The sequence below is a fragment of the Anabrus simplex genome, chromosome 2, assembly GCF_040414725.1.
Source record: "Anabrus simplex isolate iqAnaSimp1 chromosome 2, ASM4041472v1, whole genome shotgun sequence".
Classification (NCBI taxonomy): Eukaryota; Metazoa; Arthropoda; class Insecta; order Orthoptera; family Tettigoniidae; genus Anabrus; species Anabrus simplex.
In genome coordinates this window covers 490,151,701-490,164,265 of record NC_090266.1, presented here as the reverse complement: position 1 = coordinate 490,164,265, position 12,565 = coordinate 490,151,701, and positions in this window count along the sequence as shown.

The following is a 12,565-nucleotide window of genomic DNA, read 5'->3' as shown; positions in this document are numbered from 1 at the left end:
TTTTTTTTTTATCATTGATATAGACTGAGTAAGAGCTATGTACCTGTAAACAGGTTATTAAACCTCTCATTCTAATGAATACGACGTGCCCGCACATTTGCGGCCCAACAATGCACCTTGAATAACCGTTGGACATGGTACTGGCATTTAACATGGATATCTGAGCCTGACACCAGTATGTCAATGATTCTCCATAAACCCTAAGAATTGTATCCAATTTCAACCTCAGCAAACGGAACTTTTGTAATATGTGGTAATCATGGGGCCAGTGTAAAACCCTTCAACCCCATAACTGTACCATATGTATATATTTTAAGTATTTTTTAGAATAGTGGTGGCCTATTACCGAGCTCGATAGCTGCAGTCGCTTAAGTGCGGCCAGTATCCAGCATTCGGGAGATAGTAGGTTCGAATCCCACTGTCGGCAGCCCTGAAAATGGTTTTCCGTGGTTTCCCATTTTCACACCAGGAAAATGCTGAGGCTGTACCTTAATTAAGGCCACGGCCGCCTCCTTCCCACCCCTAGCCCTTTCCTGTCCCATCGTCGCCATAAGACCTATCTGTGTCGGTGCGACGTAAAGCAACTAGCAAAAAAAAAAAAAAATAGTGGCACTCACTAACGTATTTTTCAGCAGTGATGTAGACTGGGTATAAGCTATGTGTCCGTGAACTGGTCCCTGAACCTCTTATTCTAAGGAACACGACACCCCCGAATATTTTTGGCACAACAATGCACTTCAAAGATCTCATAAACCGTTGGACATAATAGTGGCCTTAACACAGATAACCTGACATCTGAATAGCCAGTGATTCTTGATCAACTCCAATAACTGTATCCGATTCCAGCCTCAGTATATGTAATATTTGAAAATAACACCCTTAACCCCAAAAGTGTACCATATGTATATATGCTAATATTAAGTAATTTTAGAATAGTGGTATCATGTTTATTTAATGGCATTTTTGTTTAGTTCGAATTTTAGTACTGTTTTTTCTGTACAGTCGCTATTAAGTAAGTTCTCTGTGAGCTGAAGATGACCTATTTACGGGTCGAAAGCGGTACTGTTTTTATGTAAATTATTGACACTATGTAAAATAAAGTATTGATTAGGTGGAGAACTCATCCTTCATACTTGCAGAGTAAAATGAAGCAACTAAGAAACTTTATACCATCATCACATAAATCATTGAATAGTTTATAGAAGAGTCCTTTTTTTCAAACTATATTTCAACATAGGATTGGCATGCATCTTACGAAGCTTTCTTTCCTTCTTTATTTTCGACAATAACAAGAGCAGCAAGAGACACTCCTCTGCCTGAGAACTCACGATGAAAACTGGCACTAGGCCGGGAAAAGCGGCTAACAAGGAGAGGCCCGACCCTGCGTCCAACCGATTTCAACGAGCTTCAGTGTACCTGTTACGGGACAATCAACAGTAAGTCGTGTGTAAGGGTTTAGGTCATTATGCTTTCGTTTTCGAAAACATTGAGGACAGATGTCATGACGCGGGATCCGTTTCCGACCAAGTGAAGGTGATAGAACACTACGATGCGAACCAAATTTACTTAAACATGACAGGTCCACAACCTAATAATTTCCAAAAAATTATGAATACCCGATTCCAACGCAACGCACATACAATATACTTGGAGAGTTACATCGCAGTCAACCTGAACGGTAGCTGAGTGGTCACCGAACTTGTCTATGAACCTCGACGACGTTAATTCGATTCTCGTCGCACCTTTTTTGTAAAAATAATTCTTTTAGGGAACGTGAAGATAAAATTGCGAATAAAAATATTAGGTAAACTTCAGTGAGCTTTATTTTCTACAAATTAACATAGAGGGTAGAGAGAAAGGGGGCTGGGGGGGGGGGGGGAGAGAGAGAGAGAGAGAGAGAGAGAGAGAGAGAGAGAGATCCATCCATCAGTAAGTGTGCGAACGTTTAGGCCTGTAGTAATATTAATTTCAGGTAGAAAATAAAGTGTACTGCACTTTGCGTAATATTCTTGTTCGCATTTTAATCTTCACGTTCTCTCAAATATTAAATTTATTTCGTAGGAGTTTCGTTTGTGCGGCTGTTGGATTCGTTGACTGCATGCAGCGGACGCAAGGAACCGATGCAAGGAGTCGGGCAGTTTCTTTTATGCAGTTGGCGTGTGCGATGACGGCTGCTAAGCAGCAGTCTACAACGGAATGAGTACGGAGAAAAATTTGTCCTTTTTAAAACAGCAAGAATTACGAGTATATAGGGGGATTGTCCGCCTCTGTGGTGTAGTGCTTAGCATGATTAGCTGCCACCCCCGGAGGCCCGGGTTCGATTCCCGGCTCTGCCACAAAATTTGAAAAGTTGTACGAGGGTTGGAACGGGGTCCAATTAGCCTCGGGAGGTCAGCTGAGTTGAGGGGTGTTCGATTCCCACTTCAGTCATCCTGGGAGTAGTTTTCCGTGGTTTCCCACTTCTCCAGGCAAATGCTGAAATGGTACCTAACTTAAGGCCACGGCTGCTTCCTTCCCTCTTCCTTGTCTATCCCTTCCAATCTTTCTATCCCCTCCACAAGGCCCCTGTTCAGCATAGCGGGTGAGGCCGTCTGGGCGAGGTAGGTACTGATCCTCCTCCCCATCTATATCCCCAGACCCAAAGTCTCTCGCTCCAGGACACTGCCTTTGAGGCGGTAGAGGTGGAATACCTCGCTGAGTCCGAGGGAAAAAACCAACCCTGGAGGGTAAACAGATTAAGAAAGAAAGAAAGAAAGAAAGAAAGAAGGTTGGAGAACCGGAAAAGGAAACGAACTTAATACGTATATTTAAGGAGGCATGGCGAAGGATATAATTCGAACTTAATTTCAACATATACCGTATCATAGATAATGAGAGTAAGTCTCATAATTTCTTTCGATTAACAAGAAATCAGTTTCATTTTGGTCTCGGCAATTAAGAGTGATATTGAGAATCTTCCTACGAAAACTGTAAGAGGGGTCATTACACCGGAAGAAATAGACTACTTGCTATCACATTGAGGAACAGTAAGCAGATAACTATCAGTAAATTATTATTTTAACATTAGCTCATTTGGTTTCCGGGGATTAATTTAAGGAATTTAATCAAAGGCCTATATTACAGTTTTGAAAGGAATTCCCATTTTCTTTGCACAGTTCTGTACTTGTTCCCTGATTAGGTATAATCATCATACCACTGAAGTTTACAACCTCATTACTGGATTAAATGTCAAGGTCTGTCGCTATTTGTAAGTGCGCAGCTTCGCTTGAGATTGCAAATGAGAGTTGGCCGTGCGGTTAGAGGCGCGCGGCTGTGAGCTTGCATCCGGGAGATAGTGGGTTTCGAACCCCACTGCCGGCATCCCTGAAGATGGTTTTCCGTGGTTTCCCATTTTCACACCAGGCAAATGCTGAGGCTGTACCTAAGGCCACGGCCGCTTCGTTCCCATTCCTGGCTTTTAGTGTCCAATCGTCGCCATAAGACCTGTATGTGACGGTGTGACGTAAAGAAAAAAAAGAAAAAAAAAAAGAGCAAAATTCACAGCACCCAAAGACATTCCTGTATTGAACGACTAAAATGTCATCAGGACACTTTTCTCGCCTGATATGCTCAGCTTGTTAAAAAGCCAAATGTAATTAATGTCATTGGCTTTACGCCCCGCTAACTACTTCTACGGTTTTCGGAGACGCCGATGCGCAGGAATTTAGTCCTGCAAGAGTTCTTTTACGTGCCATTAAATCTACCGACACGAGGCTGACGTATTTGAGCACCTTCAACTACCACCGGACTGAACCAGGATCGAACCTGCCAAGTTGGGGTCAGAAGGCCAGCACCTCAACCGTCTGAACCACTCAGCCCGACTTGTGAAAACTAGATGAAGCCATATTTATCTTTATCATGTTTAACTTTTTCCCTCCACAAAGATATTTAATGTTTCTCTTTCATGGGTCCCGGAAGTGGGTAGGCCAGCTGTCAAAACCATAAATATATATTTTTTTGGGAATTATAGATTATAGCCCTGTAGTACTATGATCTTTCTTTCCTTCTTTCTTTCTTTCTTTCTTTCTTTCTTTCTTAATCAGTTTATCCTTCAGCGTTGGTTTTCTCTCGGACTCAGCGAGGGATTTCACCTCTACCGCTTCAAGGGCAGTGTCCTGGAACGTGAGACTTTGGGTATGGTGATGAAACTGGTGAGGAGGGCCATTACCTCGCCCAGGCGGCCTCACCTGCAAATGCTCAATAGGGGCCTTGTTGGAGGATGGGAGGATCGGAAGGGATAGACAAGGATGAGGGAAGGAAACGGCCGTGGCCTTAGGTGCCTGGAGAAGAAGTGGGAAAATACGAAAAACCACTTCGAGGATGGCTGAGGTGGGATTCGAAACCCTGTTGTATGTCCGGCGCTCCCTTCTCGCTCCGCCAGCCAGCTACACGCGCGCCAAGTGTCATTCTTCTAGCCTCGACGCGCAGCCCTCAGTGCGCGTGCCTGAACAGTCGTGTGTGTACTATAAAGAGGAACTCCCAGCCTGTCCTGATGCCCACTTGCCCCGGTGTCCAGCTCCAGAATACACCCTACGTCGAGCACGGAGGCTACTCCTCTTGAAAATGTGCTTCGGCCAGGTGGACTGAATTTCTGGCAGTACGAGGTCTCACCTCTGGTCACCGCTCCTCTTATTCCGCTGCCCATATCCAGTCATACTATTACATACCGTTATATTTCCCTAATTAATGCAAGCTCCCTTGGTTTCGCCAAGTAAGAATTCTTCCAACATTGAACTTGCTTTTATGAACTCAGCAAGGAAGGACTTTCCAAAACATTTATGTCAGTACTTCGGATATTTTTCGACTATCGACTTTTCTTATCACAAGGACTATCTTTTCGAGATAGTAGTGGATGTAAATACTGCAAACTTGTATATAGTGTACAAAAAAAATAGACTCTTTCTCAAGATTCCTAATTCATTTGCTTCAAGTTAAATTTCATTTTTATTTGTGTAAATAGTGTATTTTGCATTTGAAGCGAATAATAAAGTTGTGTTTTGTAAATCTCAACCTTGGTTACAACAAACCCCTCTACTCAGTTGACCTCCCGAGGCTGAGTAGATCCCGTTCCAGCTCTCGTACTATTTGTTTTCAACTTTCATCGCAGAGCTGGGAATCGAAACCGGGCCTCCGGGAGTGGCAGCTAATCACATTAACCATTACACCACAGAGGCGGACTAGTACTATAATGCTACCGATATGTTTGTTAGTGCTGAAATCCGATTTCTTAATTTACTAATGCTGAAAGCCCGAAAATGTAATGCTATTCTTTAATATGGGAATCAGTCTAGAAGGAAATGTTGAAAGTGATGTGATATCTATCCAGGTTCGTTGTTATCCTAATACTATGGGTTACAGTACATTGCACGTATATAAAAGACGCCACTTACAAACTTGCTTTTTATCCGCGAATTTCTGCGGCCACAAAAGTCACTATTTTTCAAGAATGATGACATTTGCACATGGTAGATTGTCTGACTGTGCTGTTTTGAACCTTTCTTCTGTCATTTCGAAGTTATTCGCGATCATGAATAATAAACAATCGGCTTTCAGTAACGGCTGATGCACAACGGCTGGTAGAGCTTCGTGCGGTACTGGATCGTGACGTCATAGCGCGCCGCTTACGTCAGAGGCCGTTTCACTGGCCTTGCGGAAAGGCACTATTAAATATTTTTTGAATGGTAGAAAACAAGGCAACTTACTACAATGTAATACGTTTACGTACTATTTCATTGGTGTACTTTTCAAAAAAAAAAATTTGAAAATTATGCATGTTCCCTATTGTCTACGTACGTAGTATAACGGTTAGTACTCGTACATGCCGTCCTTGGAGGCACAGGTTCGATTTCCAGTCCTGTGAGAGATTCAAGATTATCAGAGGGATTAGTATGTGGTTGAAAAATGTAGATTACCTTCCTTTGGTGGGTATGCCTGAAAAGTGTTGCACCAGCTCAAGGATTGGAATGACACAAGTTTGTTTTACTTTATTATAATTACATTATATGCATCTTAGGCTCCTTTCACACTACAAGGTTTCGACTGTACGGCAAAAAAAAAAAACCGCACGGCACATTCCTTTAGTGGCGTGAAGAACAGCATTAGACCTTTCACATTACACGGCACGGCTGCCGTGCCCTTACCGTGCCGTGTAGCAGCCGTGTCTTGCCACTGGAATGGACGGCTGCCGTTGACTCAGTGGCGCACACAGCTAAATGCGTGCTTTCACACTGAACGGTGTTTGAATCGTACGGCAGCTCTCGAGCAACTGTAGAGGGGATAACGCGAGGGTATCTAGACACAAGTTATACGCATTAGTATTGTAGTGTTTTATTGTTTTACTTTGTTGTTAAAATGTTCAGTGCATTGCTTTGTAGGATTTATGGTTGGTTTTGTGAAATGGCTGACGTAGATTCTGAAATTCTGATACTAGTCCAGGCCAGACCTGTGCTGTGGGATAAAACTCCAGAACTTTATACAGTAGCGGCGATTGCGAATTAGAAGAGGGGGAGGGGGTCAGGCAAACATGTACAGACAACAAAACGTACCTGGGTTTGTGACTATAGCGGCGGCGGCGGGGTATATACAGTACATCTAAACTTTTAAATAACCGGGCGAGTCGGCCGTGAGGTTAGGAGCGCGCAGCTGTGAGCTCGCTTCCGGGAGATAGTGGGTTCGAACCCCACTGTCAGCAGCCCTGCAGATGGTTTTCCGTGGTTGCTCATTTCCACACCAGGCAAAATTAAGACCACGGCCGCTTCCTTCCCATTCCTAGGCCTTTCCTATCCCATCGTCGCCATAAGACCTATCTGTGTCGGTGCGACGTAAAGCAATTTGTAAAATAAAATATATATATCCCCTATTACCCTTCCTCACAGCACATAGCAAGCCTCCACTACTTGCAGTGGATCTATACAAATCGGTTAGCCGCGGCGAACGATTTTTTGCTTATTTCAGCTATTAGTTTTGTTGATAATTAAAGAAAATAAAATGAACTATTAGGTGATAGGACAAAAGGGCTTGTACTAATTGCTTTTTTTAATAATTCCTAGTTTCATCCAGCTAAAATGGAATAAAATGTAATGTTTCCTCCACCAAGTGGATCTTTAGAAATGCTACTGCATTTATAAAGATCGGAATGCGACAAGAAATACCTGGTGTGAAGTTTACTTAGAATTGAAACCCGATTTCGATGCGATTGAAGACAAATAAAAATGCGTTTGGTAAGTGTATTTTCAGTTATACAATATTATTACATATACAGTTTCACAAAAATATTCTTAGGATAAAATTTCACAATTTCGTTTTTACCCAAAAATACTAATGCTAGGAAATCATCCTATTCCTATTATTAAAATGACTCTCTTGTATGTCTGGGTGCTAGTCATACAAGAGAGTCGTTTTAATAATAGGATGATTTCCTCTTATTAGTATATTTTGGCTAAAAATGAAATTGTGAAATTGTATCATAAGTATATTTTTGTGACTATGTATATGTAATAATATTGTATAACTGAAAATACACTTACCAAACGCATTTTTCTTTGTCTTCAATTACGTCAAAACCTGGTTTCAATTCTAAGTAAACATAACGCTAGGCATTTCTTGTCGCATTCCGATCTCCACTTTGTGGAGAAAACATTACATTTTTTTTCCATTTTAGCCGGCTGAAACTAGGAATTATTTAAAAAAAGCAATTAGTACAAGCCCTGTTGTCTTGCAAGCTAATACTTTATTTTATTTTATCAACAAAACTATTAGTGGAAATACGCAAAAAAGTCGTTCGTCGCGGCTAACTGATTTGTATAGCGCCACAGCAAGTAATGGAGACTTTGCATGTGCTGTGAGGAAGGGTAGCAGGGGTATATATTTATTTTTTTACAATTTGCTTTACGTCGCACCGACACAGATAGGTCTTATGGCGTCGATGGGATAGGAAAGGTCTAGGAATTGGAAGGCAGTGGTTCACGGCTGCCGAAAATGTTGTTCTAACTCACCCGAATGCAAGCTCACGGCTGCTCGCCCCTAACCGCACGGCCAACTCGCCCGGTGTTTTTTTTTTTTTTTTTGCTAAACTAATGGACACTGTGGTAGGATTCACCCGCGCGCATTCGTCAGTCTGGCAGTCTCTTTAGTGTGTTAGTTTCTTAGTATGTAGTCAAATACTAAACGATTTTTAATTTGTTATCACACAGTACTTCTATTTATTTTTAGTACATGTGTAAAATTGATCCTTTGATGTAAGTTTTATTGTATCGTATTGAATCAAAATCTAAAAATAAATATATTACCGCACTTCAGGTGGTAGTCTGTCAGCCTTTACCTCTCTGACGAAATTCGCTCAAAGAGCATTAAAACTTACCACTTTGTAGCCTTTTTAAAAGTTTTAACGTATAGGCCTATACTCCGCCGCCGCCGATATATCTCACAAACCCAGGTACGTTTTGTTGTCTGTACATTTTTGCCCCCTCCCCCCCCTCCCTCTAATTCCCAATCGCCGCTACTGTATAAATGTCTGGAGTTTTGTCCCACAGCGCAGGTCTGGCTTGGGCAAGAGTAATTAGAATTTTAAATACTTCGTCAGCAATATAAAAAAAACCAACCATAAATCCTACAAAGCAATGCACTGAACATATCAACAACACAGTATAAAATAAAACACTACGATACTAATACGTGTAACTTGTGTCTAGATACCCTCGCGTTATCTCCTCTATAGCTGCTCGAGTGCTGCCGTACGATTAAAAAAGCCGTTCATTCCAGTGGCAAGGCACGGCTGCTACACGGCACGGCGACGGCATGGCTACTTTGACGGTGGTCGTTTGTTATTGCATGTGTTGTTTGGGGTATCGCCTCATTTGATGCTCATATTTCTTCTTTTTCTGTTTTAGGTAAGTTTCGAGAATACCACATACGAACCGGGGTTAACGGCTGTGTTATGTGGGTAAGTTAGCATTGCAATATACTGTTTTTTTTTTTTGCTGGATATTGTAATCCTTTCGCGGTGACTCCCGGGAAAATGAGGTACGGTTTCTTTCAGATGGAGGGACGTAAAATATATCTGAAAACATTAGAAGTATACTTCCCAAGTAAAGCTAATATAATGTAGATAACTTAGGGTCCTTTCATATATTAGAAATTTGTGTAATTTTGTAAATTAGACTATAGTTTAGAAACTTTTGGAAAAAGATGCAAGATTTCTTCGAAGTCGTCCTCCGTGGCTAAATGGTCGATGCTGTGGCCTTCGGATCAGAGGACCCAGGGTTTGTTTTTCGGGTTGATCTGGGTTTTAAACCGCCTCTGATTAATTTCTCGGGCTCGAGGACTGGGTGTTTATGATTAAATGCAACACAACACATCACACTACCAACCACGACAGAAACATGCAATAGTCGATACAGCTCTTCATATAGGATTGGTGTCATAAAGGGCATCCGACCGTAAAACACAGCTAAGTCTACATGTGTGACCCAGTCCCACCCGCGACCCCTCCATTGTGTGTGTGGGGGTGGGGGATGGAAGATTTTGAAAGATCCTTCGAAATACTATGACTTTTTATAGACATTGTTTAGTAGGAAGCAATCAGTTTCAAAAACCGACAAGTTGAAGGATAGTTTAGCCCATCTCTTCGAATCATATTTCAGAGTTGCTCCCTTATGCATTAAGACCATTTGATTTAGGTATTGGAGCTCCGTCCTATCTTTTCACATTTTCCTTTCAGGACATCCATACGAATAAAAGATGGTCGGTACAAAACAGTTTGAATTTACGAACAGTAGGAAAGTATACGGTTCTATGATCACGATGCGTCAAGCCTCTAGAATGGAACAAATGCAACCATCTGATCTTCCAAATCTAGAACATCGGTAGATAACTGTACCCAGGCCGAATATATTTCCACTCATTTCGGTATAGAAATGTGTTGCTGCTTGTCTCAAAATAGAGATTGATTGAAAAAGTTGTCAGTGCCGAAAATTAAATAACATTCCACAATAATATTTGGTTCATCGTCATATCCAGTACCGAAGATCAAGGTAGTATGGAACTTCGATTTCTAAATATCTTCTGACAACCGGGAATTCTTCCCGAGAGAGATGAAAAGGAAACGCACTTTGGATTGACACCGCAGTTTCATCGTGGCCAAAGATGAAATCCAATAAACCTTTACTCTCATGGTATGGAGGTAAGTACGTACGGTTATATAGAGAAAGATCTTGTCTAGTTTACGGTGGTAGATATTCATTGATTATTTTTTGAAGTTGCTTTACGTCGCACCGACACAGATAGGTCTTAATGGCGACGATGGGACAGGAGAGGGCTAGGAGTGGGAAGGAAGCAGCCGTGGCCTTAATTAAGGTACAGCCCCAGCATTTGCCTGGTGTGAAGATGGGAAACCACGGACAATCATCTTCGGGGCTGCCGACAGCGGGGTTCGAACCTACTATCTCCCGAATACTGGATACTGGCCGCACATAAGCGACTGCAGCTATCGAGCTCGGTTTCATTGAATTAAGTAATTAGAATTGTACTGACGCTTTAAACAATTCATGAAGAGTGCAGCGATGTAGACCATAGGCTGTATATAATAAGTCGAAGCGGATGATAAAAACTGAAATTTGTCGCGAAATTTCTCACAAAGAACATTCCTTCGATACAGTCCCCCGTATGTGTTTTGTAGCCTTGCAATGTAATAAGTTCGCTAATTTATTATTTATTCCCTTTCCCTGCTCAATTACCTGCATGATGAAACTAGCTACAACTCACCCGGGAGAAGAGGTTTGTCTATAACTCGTGAATTAAATAAGTGTGTTGGATTGTCATCTCGTGGTAGCGTTATTTTATGTTCATAACTTATTTCCTCTATATAATGAGCTCAGGCGTACAATCTAAGTCTTTGTAATATCCTCCTGAAGAAAATTTTGCTCTGTGAGCCTTGGAATTGGACAGTAAATTAGTTTATTACTAGTTAGATATCCACCTGTATTGGTGTATATTTGGATACTGTTGCTATATGAAAATGAAAACCTACAACCTGTTTTCCAGCCTTATACCGGGTCAGGAATGTAATGAATGAAACATATACAGGGTGTTAGGTGTATACGTGCAGATATTAAGCTAGTCGGCAAAGAAAAAGACATCTCACAATATATGCTATGTACTTTTTATCTTGTCCTATTAGTTTGCCCATAACTGAGCCAAATATTTCAGGACCTAATGTGTTTTGAACGGCTGTAGCAGGATATGCCGGTTACGTCATTCTGTCCACGCGTAGTGGAAGTACAGTAGCAGAGTCTAGGGCTTGTTGAACCTATTTCTTATCGCAGGCCAACACATGTTGTTGTGCACTTCCCCTAAAGGCTTGGCAAGTAGCAGAGGATGACTCACGTGCCAGGCCACTTGCTGTACTCGTAAACCGGTCTAGGGTACTCTGTGTGAAATGTACACAGGATCCTTACAGTGACCTCGAAGATACGCACCAGCACATACGTGCGAATAAAGTATTGTGTAGTTGTGTGTGATTTATAAGACGTCAATGGCATTACTCAGTGATCCAACCTGACAAAATGAAAGGAAATAGTTAATAAGTAAATGAAAAATGAGCGCAACATTTCTGTGCTGTTATTGCGACAGTCTACGATGAATTTCTGACAATAAACAATGCGAGTTGTCTATGCTTATTCATAAACTTTTCAGGTCAATGAAAGAACGGTGGACACTGAAAGAAAAGGCTGTAAGCATTCAGTCATATTGTTATTAATGAGACAGATTTCAAAAACCGTAGTTGCAGCCATGCGTGAACATTGCTCGAAGGAACAATAGCTACTGTGGATTTCTTTTGCTAGATGCTTTACGTCGCACCGACACAAATAGGTCTTATGGCGACGATGGGACAGGAAAGGGCTAGGAGTGGGAAGGAAGCGGCCGTGGCCTTAATTAAGGTACAGCCCCAGCATTTGCCTGGTGTGAAAATGGGAAACCACGGAAAATCATCTTCACGGCCGCCGACAGTGGGGTTCGAACCTGCTATCTCCCGAATACTGGATACTGGCCGCAGTTAAGCAACTGCAGCTATCGAGCTCGGTCTACTATGGAATTGCCACCGGGCATTTCTAATAGAAGGCTTATTCTTCTTTTTCCTAATCTGTTTACATTCCAGGGTTGGTTTTCCCTCGGACTCAGCGAGGGATCCCACCTCTACCGCCTGAAGGGCAGTGTCCTGGAGCGTGAGACATTGGGTCGGGGATACAACTGGGGAGAATGACCAGTACCTCGCCCAGGCGGCCTCACCTTCTATGCTGAACAGGGGTCTTGTGTAGGCCTTGCGGCGGAATGGGGAGATTGGAAGGGATAGACAAGGAAGAGGGAAGGAAGCGGCCGCGACCTTAAGTTAGGTACCATCCCGGCATTTGCCTGGAGAAGTGCGAAACTACGGGAAACCACTTTCAGGATGGCTGAGGTGGGAATCGAACCACCTCTACCCACTTGACCTCCCGAGGCTTAGTGGACTCCGTTCCAGCCCTCGTACCAC